The 18,748-nt window shown below is 31.3% G+C and overlaps 1 long non-coding RNA gene across 1 annotated transcript in view; it reads left to right on the top strand.

The window, feature by feature from the left end:
- The first annotated feature begins 276 nt into the window (after positions 1-276).
- Positions 277-18,748, top strand: part of LOC145934870 (uncharacterized) — a 49,388-nt gene continuing 30,916 nt past the window's right edge. The window contains exons 1-3 of the long non-coding RNA XR_014425124.1: positions 277-471; positions 593-639; positions 17,714-17,758. This is a non-coding gene — a long non-coding RNA (uncharacterized LOC145934870). The remainder of the gene's footprint in view (positions 472-592; positions 640-17,713; positions 17,759-18,748) is intronic.

The following is an 18,748-nucleotide window of genomic DNA, read 5'->3' as shown; positions in this document are numbered from 1 at the left end:
AAATGTGATATCTAAAATCCGGGCGTCGCCGCGCGTCGCAAACGCAAAAAAGTAAGTGTTTCGAAGCTTCTTCTACGAGGTCGAGGCCCGGGGTGGCATCGCGCGACACTGGGGCAACTGTGAGGTTAGCAAAATAATTATATAACATTTTTTTTTAAGAAACAATTTTTGTTTAAGTATCTCTATATATATGTATATATTTTATTTGTTACAGATAGCATTGCTGATAAGCTGCACGCGAGTTTGACTGCGAGATTTTCGAGTGTCGAACGGACGTTGATTCGTATACGATTATTATTTTTGCATCGTTTTTTCTCATTGTGCAATGTACGCGAAATACGCGTCGCGTCGGGAGTGCCGTGTAAAGTGTCGGGCGATCGTAATTATTCGTGTTTTCGCGAGTGCTACCATGGACCAAGAGAGGAGGAGGAGGCCCAGGGAGGCATCGGGCGACAGCGAGGCAACTGTGAGGTATGCAAAATAAAAAGAGCATTTTTTTCTAAATTGTATTGAGGTATTCGACCGTTTCCAAACTTTTAAAACACCCTGTACACACACATGTATATACATAATTTGAATATTTTGTTTTCAGATCAATGTGCTGTACTACAATTCCTACAACTGCTATTGCACGAATCGGTGAGTGAGAAATTATTTATTTTATATTTCGTATAAATAAAAGAATTTGTACTCTCGCATGTTTAAGATATAAAAATTATCTGCAAAAAATGTATACTATCGAAATATACAAGCAATGAATTTTCGGCTCCTTTTAAAATATTAAAATCGATTAAATATCGATACTTTGTAGCCGCAAACGTTATATATCATAGATTTATTTTTCGTATATTAAATAAAAAAATTTGTACGCTCGCATGTTTGAGATATAAAAATAATCTACAAACAGTGTAGTATCGAAATATACAAGCGATAAATTTTTGGCTCATTTAAAAATTTTAAATATCGATACTTTGTAACCGCGCAGACCCCCTGTACGGCGCATTTATATTATGTATATTAAATAAAAAAATTACGTTCGTATGTTTATGATATAAAAATGATCTGCGAGCAATGAATATCGAAATATAAAAGCGATACATTTTTTGCTACTGTTAAAATATTAAATATCGGTACTTTGTAGCCGCTGACCCTATACAACACAGACTTATATTACGTATATTAATTAAAAGAATTTGCAGGCTCGAATCTGATTAATATAAAAATAATCTGCAAACAATTTACTATCAAAATATACAAGCGATAAATTGTTGGCTTCGTTTAAAATATTAAATATCGATACTTCGTAGCCGCAGACCCTATACAACGCAGACATATATTACGTATATTAAATAAAAAAATTTGTACGCTGGTACAGGCTGTCCTATAGGAAAATGCTGAAACTAATCAGCTGTCATTTTTTAATGCATGCAGTTATTGAGAAAACAAAAATTGTGTTGAAAAGAGGAAAGTCTGCAGTTTTTAATGGATATAAATAAAATGTTTGTATACCAGTTTATTTTATTGATGAAAAGTAATGAAAAAAGTGCTAATAATCACATAAACTGATAATGATAAATATTTTCGAAGTACGCATCATTTAAATTTGTACAAAATTCTATTCTTTTACGAAAACTTGTAAAAACTTTTTCTAACATGTCATTTTTAATGTTATTGACAATCCTTTTAGAATAGAATTTTGTACAAATTTAGATGGTGCGCACTTCGAAAATATTTATCATTAGTTTATGTGATTATTAGCACTTTTTTCATTACTTTTTACCAATAAAATAAACTGGTATACAAACATTTTATTTATATCCATTAAAAACTGCAGACTTTTCTCTATTCAACACAATTTTTGTTTTCTCAATAACTGCGCATGCATTAAAAAATCACAGCTGATTAGTTTCAGCATTTTCCTATGGGATATTCTGTATGTTTATGATATAATAATAATGTGCAAATAATGTACTATCAAAATATACAAGCGATAAATTCTGGCTTTTTTTTAAATATTAAATATTCTTTTAAAGTGTCGATACTTTGTAGCTACAAAGCACCAATATTTAATTTTTTACAAGAAGCAAAAAATTCATCGCTTGTATATTTTAATAGTACATTGTATACACATTATTTTTATATCACATACATATAATTGTACAAATTTTTTAATTTAATATACATAATATAAAATGCGCCCGCATAAGGTCCGCGGCGACATAGTGTCGACATTTAATATTTTAAGACGAGCCAAAAATTTATCTCTTGTATATTTCGATAGTACATTGATTGCAGAATATTTTGGTATCAAGCAGACACCAGTGTATAAATTCTTTTATTTAATACATAATTTATATATGAGCGGTATAGGGTTTGCGGCAACAAAGTATCGATTTTTAATATTTTGAGGCGAGCCAAAAATTGATCGCTTATATATTTCGACAGTACATTGTTTGCAGAATATTTTGGTACCAAGCAGACACCAGCGTGCAAATTCTTTTATACAATATACATAATATAAAATGCGTCGCATAGGATCCGCGGCGACATAGTATTGACATTTAATATTTTAAAACGAGCCAAAAATTCATCGCTGGTATATTTCGATGGATATTTGGCTCGTCTTAAAATATTAAATGTCGACACATAGTCCATATTCTAGATCTTCTTTTATCGATAAAAGATGATCCAGAATATGGACCTATGTCGCCGCGGACCTTATACGGCGCATTCTTATATTATGTATATTAAATAAATAAATTTGTACGCTGGTGTCTGCATGGTACCAAAGTATTCTGCAAAGAATGTATTGTCGAAATATACAAGAAATTAATTTTTGGCTCGTCTTAAAATATTAAAAGTCGATACTTTGTGTGTTGCCAGGAACCCTATACCGTGCATACATAAATTATGTATATTAAATAAAAGAATTTGTACGCTGGTGTCTGCAGCTATGTGAACCTAGCACCCGACTTTTTAAAAATTAATTTTTTTTAAATGAAAATGATAGCATTCCGTTTGTAGTTGTTTGAGTAACAATAATTTCGTTTGTAGTTTTATCTCAATTAATAAATAAAAAAAATTTTTTAAATGACTTGCACCCGACATTGAGATATCGCAAATCCGCTTGCGTAATCTTCTTTAGAATCGTTTGTAGTTGTTTGTAGTGATTTTTCTTTTGTTTGTATAGTTGAGCGGTTCAAAAGTTATAAACAATTGTTTATTTGTCCAAGAGCTAACTTTGTCAATTTTTAAGATTTTTCAAATCCGCTTGCGCAGTCTTCTTTAGAATCGTTTGTAGTTGTTTATAACTTTTGAACCGCTCAACTACAAACGAAAGAAAAATTACTACAAACTACTACAAACGATTCTAAAGAAGACTGCGCAAGCGGATTTGAAAAATCTTAAAAATTGACAAAGTTAGCTCTTGGACGAATAAACAATTGTTTATAACTTTTGAACCGCTCAACTACAAACGAAAGGAAAATCACTACAAACCACTACAAACGATTCTAAAGAAGACTGTGCAAGCGGATTTGCGATATCTCAATGTCGGGTGCGAGTCATTTTTAAAATTCTTTTTATTTATTAATTGAGATAAAACTACAAACGAAATTATTGTTACTACAAACAACTACAAACGAAATGCTATCATTTTCCGTTTAAAAAAATAAATTTTTAAAAAGTCGGGTGCTAGGTTTATATAGCTAAAGTGTCGTTTATAATTATAGACTGTTGAATCTCGATTCATACTACTTCAAAAAGTCTGACTAATTTTAAATTGTACTACTAAACATAAAAATAGATTTTAATTTCTTAAAATCTGTTATTTTGCTCTTTAATAAATTCTTAGACTAATATATTACACATAATTAATAGTTCCATTTAAAAATTAGCACTGTTTAATCTTGATTTACACTACTTGAAATAGGCCGACTAATTTTGAATTATACCATTAGGAACGAAAAATTATATTATTTCTTATAATCTCTTTTTCTGTTTAATAAATTCATAAATTAGTATGTCACATAGTATCGTTTATAATTATATACTGTTGAATTTTGATTCATACTACTTCAAAAAGTCTGACTAATTTTAAACTGTACTACTGATCATAAAGTTAGATTTTTATTGCTTAAAATCTGTTATTTTGCTCTCTAGTAAATTCTTTGACTAATATATTACACATAATTAATAATTTTATTTAAAAATTAGCAATGTTTAATCTTGATTTACACTACTTGAAATAGGCCGACTAATTATGAATTATATCACTAAGAACAAAAAATTTGATTATTTCTTAAAATTTTTTATTTTTTTCCGTGTAATAAATTCATAAATTAGTATGTTACATAAAATATCGTTCATAGTTATATACTGTTGAATCTCGATTCATACTACTTCAAAAAGTCTGACTAATTTTAACTGTACTACTGAACATAAAGTTAGTTTTTAATTTCTTAAGCTATGTGAACCTAGCACCCGACTTTTTAAAAATTTATTTTTTTTAATGGAAAATGATAGCATTTCGTTTGTAGTTTGTAGTAACAATAATTTTGTTTGTAGTTTTATTAATTAATAAATAAAAAAAATTTTTTTAATGACTCGCACCTGACATTGAGATATCGCAAATCCGCTTGCGTAGTCTTCTTTAGAATCGTTTGTAGTTGTTTGTAGTGATTTTCCTTTCGTTTGTAGTTGAGCGGTTCAAAAGTTATAAACAATTGTATATAACTTTTGAACCGCTCAACTCCAAACCAAAGGAAAATCACTACAAACAACTACAAACGATTCTAAAGAAGACTGCGCAAGCGGATTTGAAAAATCTTAAAAATTGACAAAGTTAGCTCTTGGACGAATAAACAATTGTTTATAACTTTTGAACCGCTCAACTACAAACAAAAGGAAAATCATTACAAACAACTATAAACAATTCTAAAGAAGACTGCGTAAGCGGATTTGAAAAATCTTAAAAATTGACAAAGCTAACTCTTGGACGAATAAACAATTGTTTATAACTTTTGAACTGCTCAACTATACAAACGAAAGAAAAATCACTACAAACAACTACAAACGATTCTAAAGAAGACTGCGCAAGCAGATTTGCGATATCTCAATGTCAGGTGCGAGTCATTAAAAAAATTTTTTTTATTTATTAATTAATAAAACTACAAACAAAATTATTGTTACTACAAACTACAAACGAAATGCTATCATTTTCCATTAAAAAAAATAAATTTTTAAAAAGTCGGGTGCTAGGTTCACATAGCTTAAGAAATTAAAATCTAACTTTATGTTCAGTAGTACAGTTAAAATTAGTCAGACTTTTTGAAGTAGTATGAATCGAGATTCAACAGTATATAATCATGAACGATATTTTATGTAACATACTAATTTATTAATTTATTACACGGAAAAAAATAAAAAATTTTAAGAAATAATCAAATTTTTTGTTCTTAGTGATATAATTCATAATTAGTCGGCCTATTTCAAGTAGTGTAAATCAAGATTAAACATTGCTAATTTTTAAATAAAATTATTAATTATGTGTAATATATTAGTCAAAGAATTTACTAGAGAGCAAAATAACAGATTTTAAGAAATAAAAATCTAACTTTATGATCAGTAGTACAGTTTAAAATTAGTCAGACTTTTTGAAGTAGTATGAATCAAAATTCAACAGTATATAATTATAAACGATACTATGTGACATACTAATTTATGAATTTATTAAACAGAAAAAGAGATTATAAGAAATAATATAATTTTTCGTTCCTAGTGGTATAATTCAAAATTAGTCGGCCTATTTCAAGTAGTGTAAATCAAGATTAAACAGTGCTAATTTTTAAATGGAACTATTAATTATGTGTGATATATTAGTCTAAGAATTTATTAAAGAGCAAAATAACAGATTTTAAGAAATTAAAATCTATTTTTATGTTTAGTAGTACAGTTTAAAATTAGTCAGACTTTTTGAAGTAGTATGAATCGAGATTCAACAGTCTATAATTATAAACGACACTTTAGCTATATAAACCTAGCACCCGACTTTTTAAAAATTTATTTTTTTAAACGGAAAATGATAGCATTTCGTTTGTAGTTGTTTGTAGTAACAATAATTTCGTTTGTAGTTTTATCTCAATTAATAAATAAAAAGAATTTTAAAAATGACTCGCACCCGACATTGAGATATCGCAAATCCGCTTGCGCAGTCTTCTTTAGAATCGTTTGTAGTGGTTTGTAGTGATTTTCCTTTCGTTTGTAGTTGAGCGGTTCAAAAGTTATAAACAATTGTTTATTCGTCCAAGAGTTAGCTTTGTCAATTTTTAAGATTTTTCAAGTCCGCTTACGCAATCTTCTTTAGAATTGTTTGTAGTTGTTTGTAATGATTTTCCTTTTGTTTGTAGTTGAGCGGTTCAAAAGTTATAAACAATTGTTTATTCGTCCAAGAGCTAACTTTGTCAATTTTTAAGATTTTTCAAATCCGCTTGCGCAGTCTTCTTTAGAATCGTTTGTAGTTGTTTGTAGTGAGTTTCCTTTGGTTTGGAGTTGAGCGGTTCAAAAGTTATAAACAATTGTTTATTCGTCCAAGAGGTAAATTTGTTAATTTTAAAGATATCGCAAATCCGCTTGCGCAGTCTTCTTTAGAATCATTTGTAGTTGTTTGTAGTGATTTTCCTTTCGTTTGTAGTTGAGCGGTTCAAAAGTTATATACAATTGTTTATAACTTTTGAACCGCTCAACTACAAACGAAAGGAAAATCACTACAAACGATTCTAAAGAAAATTGCGCAAGCGGATTTGCGTTATCTCAATGTCGGGTGCGAGTCATTTAAAAAATTTTTTTTGTTTATTAATTGAGATAAAACTACAAACGAAATTATTATTACTACAAACAACTACAAACGAAATGCTATCATTTTCCGTTTAAAAAAATAAATTTTTAAAAAGTCGGGTGCTAGGTTCACATAGCTGGTGTCTGCTTGGTACCAAAATATTCTGCAAACAATGTATTATTGAAATATATATGCGATGAATTTTTGGCTCGCCTTAAAATATTAAAAATCGATACTTTGTTGCCGCGGACCTTATACTGCGCATACATAAATTATGTATATTAAATAAAAGAATTTGTAAGCTTGTATCTGTTTGGTATAAAAATAATCTTTTTACAATATACTATCATTATATACAAACGATGAATTTTTGGCATCTCTAAATATAGTAATGTACGTAATATAAAAATGTTTCCCATAGGATTCGCGGAGACATATTATCAATTTTTAATATTTTAATACGAGCCAAAAATTTATCTCTTTTATATTTCGGTACTACATTGTTTGCAAATAATTTTGGTACCAAGCAGACACAAGCGTACAAATTCTTTTATTTAATATACATAATATAAGAATGCGCCGCATAAGGGTCCGCGGTTATAAAGTATCGATATTTAATATTTTAAAAGGAGCCAAAAATTCATCGATTGTATATTTTGATAATAGTACATTGTTTTCAGATTATTGTTATATCACAAACATACGCGCGCGCGAGCATACAAATTCTTTTACTTAATATACATAATACAAATCTACGCCGTACATGGTCCGCTGTTACAAAGTATCGATTTTTAATGGTATAAGGAGAGCCGAAAGTTCATTGCTTGTATATTTCGGTAGTACATTGTCTGCAGATAATTTTATTCCTAAAACATACGAGCGTACAAATTCTTTTATTTATCATACATAATATAAGTCTTTTTGTATAGAGTTTACGGAGACAAAGTGTCGATTTTTAATACATTAGGACCAACCGAAAATACATCTTATAATACTTATATAAAATACTTATTTTTTTCGACTTATGTTATCTAAATAGGGTCTCTAAAATTTTTAAGAAATTAATTATCACAACTAATGATTAAAACTTATTAAAAAATGAAAAGCGGGTTTAAAAATAACGAAAAACATTAAAGAAATAGTCCTCCAAAAGATAATAAAAGATATTGAAAAAGCACGTGACATAACGTAAGGTATACGATTCGACCCTAAGAGTAGAAAAAAATTAATTATTACTCCTAATGAAAAAATTGAAAGAACATGTTTAAAAATATACAAATACATTAATGAAATGGTCCTTTGTTCGATAATAAAAGATATTGGAAAAAGACGTTTTGTAATCTAACGTTATGGTATTTAAATAAGGACTCTAAAATTTTGAAAAGGTTAATTATCGTAATTAATGATTAAAATTTATTAAAATATGAAAAACAGCGCGTTCAAAAATATTCGAAAACATTAATAAAATAGTCTTCCGAAAGTTAATAAAAAATATAGAGAAAACACGTGACATAACGTAAGATATAGGATTTGATTCTAATATTGGGAAATCGCGTCTACATCATCTTTTTTATAAGGGATTACATATTCTTTATATTTTGCGATCTTTATTAATTCATTAACCTTTTTATTGTTGGAGAGATTTAAAATCTAATTCTTTAACATCTAATTCTTTCCTCTAAATCTTTAATTTTCATTTTTTGGGAGAACGAAGGAATAAAATAATTAAAATAAAATTAAAATTGAGAGCGCCACATTATTAAAATTTGGTTTTAACAGTATCTATTTGTGAGACTGTGATTTTATTATTTATTTATTTCTTAAAAGCCTTTTGCATTAAATGAATGAGTGATCAGCAAAATATGTTGAAAGCGTCGCGTTCGTATTTCGCGACGTATTCTATTCATCGTTGAAAAGCTTATTAATTTTCGTCTCGCCGAATAGAGCATTATTGTAACAGAAGACGTTCCTCGCGAGTCTCAAAGAACGGCATTGTTTCTCCGCGGCGGCGAACGAGGCGTGAATAATTAATTAGATCAATAACAATCCTGCAGAGTGCTCGTGTACGCTCCCCCGTACAATGTCGCCAGATTATACTTCACACACTCTACGGCTTAATTCGTATTCGTCGACGGTGTCGGCGGCGAAAGATAATAAGAATAATGTCCCGTGATTATAGGTCAGCTTTCATGCTATCGCTTTGTTACCATCTTATCAGTGAGGCATGAAAACTCGGTTGTTCTTTATAATATAGTAACTTATCATAATCGCGCGCGCTCCTCGTAGGAGCAAAGGCGTTCGGCTTTTTGCGCGAAAAATTTTTTCACGAACAGTTTTGCAACGGCGAGATCATAAGTGTATGATTATATGTAGCATATTATTATTTATTTCATGTTCTGGATGTAATAACTTTTTGAGAGCAGTATATGAGCGCATATTTTCAATAATCTATTATGTAATGGGGTACGTAAAAGATATTATAAATTTTACAATTATTTTTACACATTTGTTCGCATAAATTATTTTTGGCATTATCGTCAATTTTTCATTATAGTTATAACTCATTTTCAAAAATATGAAAGTTATAAAAGAATATGAGCTTTATTATTCTTGCTGTTTTTACGAATAAAATCAATATTGTGTTCTCTCGACGGAAGAAATTTTGCCCATAGTGTTGAAAGCATTGTAGAAAAATACGATACGATTTTGTATGCGTTCAAGGGAAGACACGTGGAAAATAATTCGTGAGCCCTGTCGTTATTGTCGTCCGACTGCAAAATTTTAGTCACCGCGCTTTTTTCACATAGTCGTAAAAGCTTGGTCTTATTTTATCGCACAAACCCTTTTAATTGCGTTTTTATCACGACACTATGCACGCCGCACTGCTTTCTTTATAATGCATTATTCTCTCGTCAGACGCGACAGTTTCTCATACACGTCTAAATTATAGCTATGACGTATATTTCTCGCATGTTGCTGAGTCTTTAAAGAGACCATCGTACATATATGACCGCATTTTACGCATTACTTGTGCCTGGCAATTCGCATGAGACGAGCAAATTTTATATTTCGCAATTATTATTATTTCCATGCATTAATTGAGAGATATTATGATAGAATTAAACAATACAATTAAAAAAAAATATTATCCAGTTATGAGCTTTTAATATGTACGAGATATTTTAATAATTATGAAATATATTTTAGACATCTAGCTTAAATGTTTAATAATAATTGTAAATTATTGTTATACATAAATAAATGATAATGACAATTATTTTTTAGCATTTAACGTCAATATTTGTGCGAGAAACATTCGTTTTACATTCGAGAGAGCACTGATCCTGCTTTATATTTCTCACAGACGACGTCGTGTGCTCAGTCAGGGTTACATGTTGAACTTTACCGAGACTTTCAATTCGGAATTTTCACATTCTCAACGCGATTTTCGCGATGGAATACACGCTGGCGTAACTGCGGTCGCGAGACTCTGAAATTTCCTTAATGACGCTCTTCTGGAACTTGTGTGCGCGAGCGAGGAGGGTTGAAAAGAGGGAGGAAATCTAACTCGACTGGAAGTTATGCTTTATTACGTTTCGCTTGCATTAGCAGTTTCGAACGCTATGCGATAACCATTTCCATTCCGCGAGCGTTGCAGGGATGCGCGCCGTTCTAATATTTGTTCCTCATAACTTTTCACACTCCATCTTTCGTGCGGCCGATATCACACGGAACACAGTAGAACCGCAAATCATTGTGTCAGGGTCGAATGCCAGTTGCAGCACAACACGAGCGAAGAGAAAGTTTATCTAAATAAAAACTTTTACATTGAATCGTATTATTTTATACAGAGAAAAGCTTTTATATGTTTTATATTATATTTATTTACTAAAACTATATATATATATATAACTATAAGAAATGAGATTATATCTTTTTATGTATGAATAAAATTTCTCACAAGCTGAAACCATCTGAGATGGTTTTGATGGTTTTCATTTGATCATCCAGTAAAGAAAAAAATATATATATTATATATATTATATTCAATGAAAGAATAAACTCTTATAAAAGCATTACTCTGCAGAATTAAAACAAAATATGTAATTCAATGAAAGGGACACAGTAGTTGGTTGCCTGCGCTTGGTCCTACCAGAGTTAACTTTCGGCAAATTTCACACCGGGGTGATGTTGCTCCGATGCCTCGATTTGCTTTCTATACCCTTCGGATTTCGACATAATCCCGGATTTGCTGAGCATTCGACCACGCGGGACTCGCCTAACCGGTCGGTCGGTCGGTCGGTCGGTCGGTTAGTCGGTCGGTCGGCTATTACGGTAGAGGCAAGTCCTTACGACAAACTTTAGTCATTATACGACCGCTCTATTTTCGAACACAACGACCTTTGTATGCGAAAGTTCCTTATTACCGATACCAAAGGGAAACTCGTGCGATCTCTGTCTTTTTACCGCGAACACATGAAGCGCCACATAGTTCGGCAAATTGCAGTGGATTGCCTAGAAAATCCGGCGTTCGGCGGAAATTATTTGGAATTCGGAACTGGAAAGGCGGAAGAGAGAGAGAGAGGGAGAAAGAGCCAGTTCGGCATTTCTCTCAATTAAATGCGTAGCTTGTTCGAGCAATTGTCTTCAGCAGGAAATTAAAATAGTGCCGGGACTTCTTCTCCAATTACCTTTGCAAACTTGTTTGATAAAGCTGTCAGTAGCTGTAGTAGTAGTACGTTGAGTATATTCTGTCGTGCGCCATTAAAAGGTTGTTGCTTACAAAAGTTCCAGAATATCATTAATATGAGATTATCGCGTAACTTCTATGAATTTAAATTAACTTTCTGGCTCTTTCTCGTCGACGATAAATATATTATATTTCAAGTACGAGTATATTTCGTAAATATTGCAAAATGCAACGTGAAAAATTTTTATCGGGGCCATTTATTAATTATATTCGAAATGTTCATGATATGAAAAATATTCATCAGAACCACTCATCAATTTACTACTGATCGTGGACTCGTATACCGTCCCGTTCCGTAAAGTTCGCGCCCGGTGCAGCGACTTCGTGATACTCTCTATCCGCGCTATTAATCAGGCCGCAAGAAAGCGGACGAAAAAGCTAGACGGGGCTATGATTTATAACCAGACGCGCAGAGACGGACGGACGCGCTCGGATTTAGATCGCGTAGCGATGTATGCCCAGTTGCGCGATAAATAAAGTCAAGGGGCATTATACTTTGTGCGCGAGAGAAGCGCGTGAAAAATGATTTTCACGCCGAGTTCAACTGAAATATATTAAGCCGTAGGCCGAATTAATTACGCCCTTTATTGCGCCCCATCGTCGTATACGCGTCCCGGTCCCGGCCTCATCGACCGTGAGAGATTTAATTACGTATTCGCCGGTCAGAGATAGTCTGCAAACTCTCTAGAATGCGAATTCGAACATAGCAGCGAGATAAAGATACTAGAAGCACGCCATTAAATGTTATTAAAGTCTTAAACATTTTTTTCAGCCACTGAAATGAATCATAAAATTCTAAATTTGCAGATTTTAAAATAAAAAGAATTTTAGGGCAGATTAAAAATGATGGTTATGAAAAAAATTCTTTTTCTTTTACACATGCAGTAAAAGTCTATCTAATAATCATTAAAGATTATAAAATAATTCTTAATGACGTTGTAATATAGACATAGTATTGTTAATGTTAACGAACGAATATATTCGAGAGAAGATGCTTAAATAAGTATATCAAAGCTTCCGGCACTGATATGAGAAATTTTGTAGCGTTTCACGTTTTATAGACAGTGCGTATTATATTTATATTTGCATAACGATGAAGCCTGTCGCGAGTACGACCGGTTGGAAAGCCGTGTATTCATGCCCAAGTACGCTCTTATGTATTTATGTATGAACGATATGCTAAGTGAGAGGGAAGCCCCTCGGAAACGTCTATTATTCAACATAGTGAATTTCGGTTCATCTCGCGGATCTGTTTCACGAAATGGAATTGTACGCGCTCAGCGAATTTTTATTTTTCAATTTTAATACATGATACACGGATATATATATATTTTTAAAAATAATAGATATAATAGAGGGAATAGAGATGGATGCACATAGAGATATACAAATATAAATTCAACCTGAATCACTTAAGGATACATAATGTATTTTTTCAACAAATACTTGAGACGATAAGGCTTCAGTGCTCGTAATAATTATAGGCAGATATACAGCATAGTAATTATATATGCATTACACAAGGACGATAAAGAAGAGGAACAAAACTAATTTAATTAACCGTTGAATTTATGGGATTGTAGGGCCTGATAAACTTGACGAGAGGACGCGGAGCTGATAAAACGCGACCGCGCGCGTATTGAAAGATTACCGTAAATGTCATGCGATAAAGTTTACAGCGCGCGCACGCTCCACCATCACCGGCACAAATTGCACCGGCGGATTTACATAAAAATTACGCGCGCCCGTAAACGTCGGCTCTTTATGATATTGCGAGAGCTTTATTGCGGAGCAGCCCGGCGCGGCGCTCGTCCGCGTTGCGACGCGTTGCCCATTCGCGCGACGATCCGCACCGTCGTGCACGCGCCGTTAATTAAATTCTCATTACGACCTTCTGCACTTCCTTGCCCTTTCCTCTCCTTCCCCTCCGGAGCAGCATTTTACACGGCGAGCTATGCGAGTTACACACTCGCTCGCACCGCGACGTGTCATTAATAACGTGGCCCCCTCGCCGGTTTACCGACCGCTTCCTGCGAAGAACACGTCATTGTGCTTTAACGAGCCGCGCAAGCTGTACCCCGGTGTGACCGATCTTCGCGTTCGCCTCAATACACCGGAGGATGAATTAGGTGAGCGACGACGGTGTGTTGACGCTCGCTTTTTTTAGTGTCTTTGCCGTTAATATTTCCCGCCACGCTTTCTACGGCATTATGCCTCGTCGCGAGGGAGATTTATGTACGGACGCTGTTTAGGATGAAATCATTCTGGTAGAAGGCATTTATGCATCACGCCATTCTTCTTAGCGTAGCTTTAAAACCTAATGTCATTATTTTTCTGCATTTTGCCGATTCGATTATGCGATTATCCGATGAGGCGAGACGCGACTCTTTAGACGTAAGCGTTATATTATGTAACACGGACGTACGAATTAATTAGTGTCTTTGCTGTAAAATAAGGGGCCTTATTGAATGATTCAAATATTCTTTGATATATCAATTTCTAATAAGATATTGTAAAGTATAATACCGAAAAAGTTTGATTCGACATTTGATTCTAGGCTCAATTCGATAATAAGAATTCAGCATTACAAAAGGAAATGGCTATCTATCTAATTCAGAGATATAGCTTTAATTATATTTTTTTTCGTATACTAGGCGCATATTTTTTCTTATACTAGGCGATAACTATTTTCAAGCATGTTCAAGTAAATTAAAAGTCGACTTTGTCACATTTCTAAAACTTATAGCTCTCTTATTTTTCAATAAAATTTAAGCCATCATGTCCAATAGTGAATCTAAATGATCTAATTCCAGTAGCAGCAGATAGAGAGATAGAATTATTCAGAAACTCAGACAAATTAGAGGAGTATGACGCATGACGCAACTCATGCAATTTATCATCGCTCTACATTGTATGTACCCTTGTCATTAAAGCTATCAGATATATCGGTATAATAGATTTCCTTTTGTTATCTTTCAAATCTATATATGTCTCTAACTTTATTAAGCGCATTTATATAATGTGAATAAATATTAAACAATTAGGATAAAAGATAGAATGTAAGAATTCAAATAACAAATATAGATCAGCTAATTGATCAAGAATCATTCAAACATTATTTCAATTGTCATTAGATCAATTCAAACATTTTTACAAACATAGTTTAAATCGAGAAAATTAATTATGTCATATCGGGAAATATGCTTAATTATTTATTATATACTGATCAATTCACTCATTTGTTTATCACTCAAGTTTAACAATAAGAAAGAGAGAAAAAGAGGAAAGAAATAATATTTTTAAAGTAGGAAATGGAATCATATTTACAACGCAAATATCAATTTGTTATTCCATTAACAATAAGCATTTTGTTAAAATGCTAATTTGGAATGAAATATGATGGTAATGAAATGCAAATATTTGAAAATATGCTGCGATATTATGTATGTGTAGAATTGTTGTTAGACATTACGTTTATAAGAGTGACAATATACTATATATAATAGGCATATTGTATATATATATATATATAATAGGTAACAAAATAAAAAAATTAAGAAAGCATTTAAGTGTTACTCAAAACAAAGATGCATATGTCATTTCATCGTTAGCGATAAAAAGATAATAAGAAATCTGTTCAATAAAAAATTCGGTTTTTGTTAATAATAATAACTTCATCTACAAATTATACAGTTCTTCATCAGAAAAAGAAGAATCTCTGATCTGCGAATGATAGATATATAAAAAAATTACGATCACGGATTTATTTCTTACAAAAATTATTGTGAATGTTGCAGATTATCGTGAATTAGAATATTTGATGATTTTGTGTCTTTTTTAGTAGGTAAAATATGGATCTCTTAATAACTAACAATAAGATAAATATTTTCTAGATTGAAAATAAATTCGAAAATTATACAAAAACTTCATATTTAGTTCAAGCAAACTTTGATTTCAATAAATTATATTATAAAAATAGCGCATTTTTGAGCGAAAAAAAAATAGAAATTAAATGTGATTGTAAAGTACTTCAAATCATTAAAAAAATTTTAAAAACACATTTTTAATTAATTATTAATTCTTAATTCTAATAAAATCTAATAAAATATTAACTTATTTTAAACTTTAAACAATATAAATTATAGATATATATAATTATATATAAATTATATATGTAATTATATATTTATTTATATATTTATATAATATTATATAAATTTGTTTTAATTATAATCTGTTTACCGCAGGATTGCTTCGCCGATGTTTCCTCGGGTCTCCTCTTCCTCTTTCTCTTTTGTTCGTACTTTAGCGTCTTTTTGGCACTTACACAGCACACGATCGCGAAAATAGAATCATACGGGCACATTAATCAGCAAAATAAAATAATAGCACGACACTTTGAACGACACTTTCGAGTTTAATCGTACGCGACTCTATATGGCATTTCCGGTTTTAATCGCGCGATACTTTGTGCGGAACTCCCGACATTAATCGTACGTGACTTTTCATACTTCGGCACGCTTTTAATCGTACGCATGTTTTATGCGCTTTTGTTAATTATATACGACGCCTATTTGAGACAACAGCACGTGACAATTATAATTATACGGAGCTACGATCCGCACGGCGCAACGCACGAAATTTACGCGGGATGGCTCGGAGTTCGGCTCGGCACGGCTCGGCTCGACTCGGCTCGGCTCGGCTCGGCTCGGCAGTCCCCGACTTTTAAAGCCTTTTAAAGCCTGCGCGTCCCGTAACTGGCAGTGCTAGGTCTGGCATACAGCTGTTGTTAAATGTATTTTCGGTTGTTCGCGATCGACGTTGCGCGCTCATCGCTGGTCCGCGACAGTACGAGCGTGAGTTAAGTGTTTTTACGTGCTTAATTATCGTACAAATCCGATCACGTCGCGAAATCGTGTACCGACATCGTGATCGCATCGCGAAGTTGGCCACACACGAGTCTATTACACGGGCGGATCGAATTATCGGCTGCGCTCTCGACGCGAATTTCCGGAATTTTTCGCCGTTGTCGATCCGCGATTTCTACGTCGTTGAATTGTAAAATATAAAACGTAGTGAAATGTAGTGCCCATTTCTTGAAATATCGGCGACCTAACCTAAGTGCGTCGCGGGGGAGTCGTCGCATCATCGTCGTTCGATGAGGACCTCGAAAAAAACGGCGACGCAAAAACATCGGTTCTATTCGCGCGCGAATAACCTCTCGCGATTCTCGCGTTTTACCGAAACGCGTCGAAAACGTATGATATTTATAAAATCCTGGCGTCGCGAACTAAAAAAAAGTAACGCGAGTGCAAGTGTTTCGAAGCTTCTACGAGGAGAGGAGGCCCGGGGTGGCATCGGGCAACGGCGGAGCAACCTTGTCGTAGGTAGATTTAGAACTTTTATTTCGTTTATTATTTAATACTTGCAAAATTAATAATTACTCGTTCATCTCCGCGATAATGATTCATTTTATATAAATGTATAATATAATGCATAGGATGGATATTTTACTTTTTAAAACTTTTAACAACTTCTAATAATTTTTAATAAATAAATTATAATAAAATTTTGATAATAATACACACAATTTTTTATATGAAAATTTATCATTTTATATATATTTAAATATTTAATTTATTTGACGAATATAATTTACATAATTATATATACCTATGATTTATATATTATTAAAATTTTTATTAAAATAAGTTAATATTTTATTAGAATTAAGAATTTGGAATAACATTAAAAAAAAATAATTTGAGAAAAAGAATAAATATGAATATATATTTTTGGATAAGGTAATTTACAGAAAAATAAAAAAATTATTACGTTAAACTTTATTATAATTAGATAATATATATATGTATAATTTTAATATTGTTTATATAATTTATAATTATTTAACTTACTTTTTAAAAATTAAATTTTATTATATTTTATATAAATTTTTAGATGTAAAAAATAATTAAAACGTTTAATAATTTTTATGATCCAATTTTATTAAATATATTTTACGGTACGAATAAAAGTTTTATTGCGCATTATTGACTTTTTCAAATATTAATTATTTTGAGAACTATTTTGTATATATGTATATAATTTGTGTTTTTTATATGTTATAGATCAACGCTTTGTACTATAAAGCTTTGCTGCTGCACATCGTATCGGTGAGTGTATTGCATGTACATATACATATATAATCATAATATTATCTCATTATCTGTATATGTAGATTAATCACCAGAAATTAACTAGAACACAATTCCAAAAAAAGAGTTAAGAAATTATATGTTATCTTTATATAAAGAAAAGATTTAAGAAATTTTATGTTAACTGTTTTATTAAAACAATGAAATACATAATTAAAGAAAAAACCTAAAAAATATATGACAAGCAAATAAAAGTGTTAAATATTTTTGTTTTTTTTTGTTTATATACATTAACATATTCATGAACACAATTAAATTTTCTGGCGATTATTTCTGTGTATATATATAATAAAATATATCAATATTGTTCTATTATGAAATGTTCACTCTAGAAACATAATAATTTCGCAAATGTTTGGCCCCGAAAAATTCGCAAAACATAATACAATATTTAAATATATACTGAAAAATAAAAAATGAAACAAAATTGTTTTGTATAAAAGAGTTATGTAGAAGATCAAATCTCCAAGAATGTTCTGTAGAAAAGTTTCAAATCTTAATCAAATTTAAGAGAGAACAATATTTTTATTTAATAATTAGTTTTTTGGGGTAATTAATAATTAATTAAAAATAATGTTTTTAAAATTTTTTTAATGATTTGAAGTATTTTACAATCAAATTTGATTTCTATTTTTTTCTGCTTAAAAATGTGTATAATTTTTTCGATATTTTTATAACATAATTTAGTGAAATCGAAGTTTGCTTGAATTAAATATGAAGTTTTTGTATAATTTTATAATTTATTTTTAATCTAGATAATATTTATCTTATTGTTAGTTATCGAGAGATCCACATTTTACTTACCGAAAAAGAAAATCGTTAAATGTTCTAATTCGTGATAATCTGCAACATAGATTATATATTCGCGATAATTTTTGTAAGAAATAAATCCTTGATCATAATTTTTTGATATATCTATTTTTTGATATGCGATCATTCGCATTTGTA

Source organism: Prenolepis imparis, unplaced genomic scaffold (genome assembly GCF_030444845.1).
Source record: "Prenolepis imparis isolate NDT839.2.m4 unplaced genomic scaffold, iyPreImpa1.0 SCAF_4, whole genome shotgun sequence".
NCBI classification, from domain to species: domain Eukaryota; kingdom Metazoa; phylum Arthropoda; class Insecta; order Hymenoptera; family Formicidae; genus Prenolepis; species Prenolepis imparis.
This window is presented reverse-complemented; position numbering and strand designations above follow the sequence as displayed.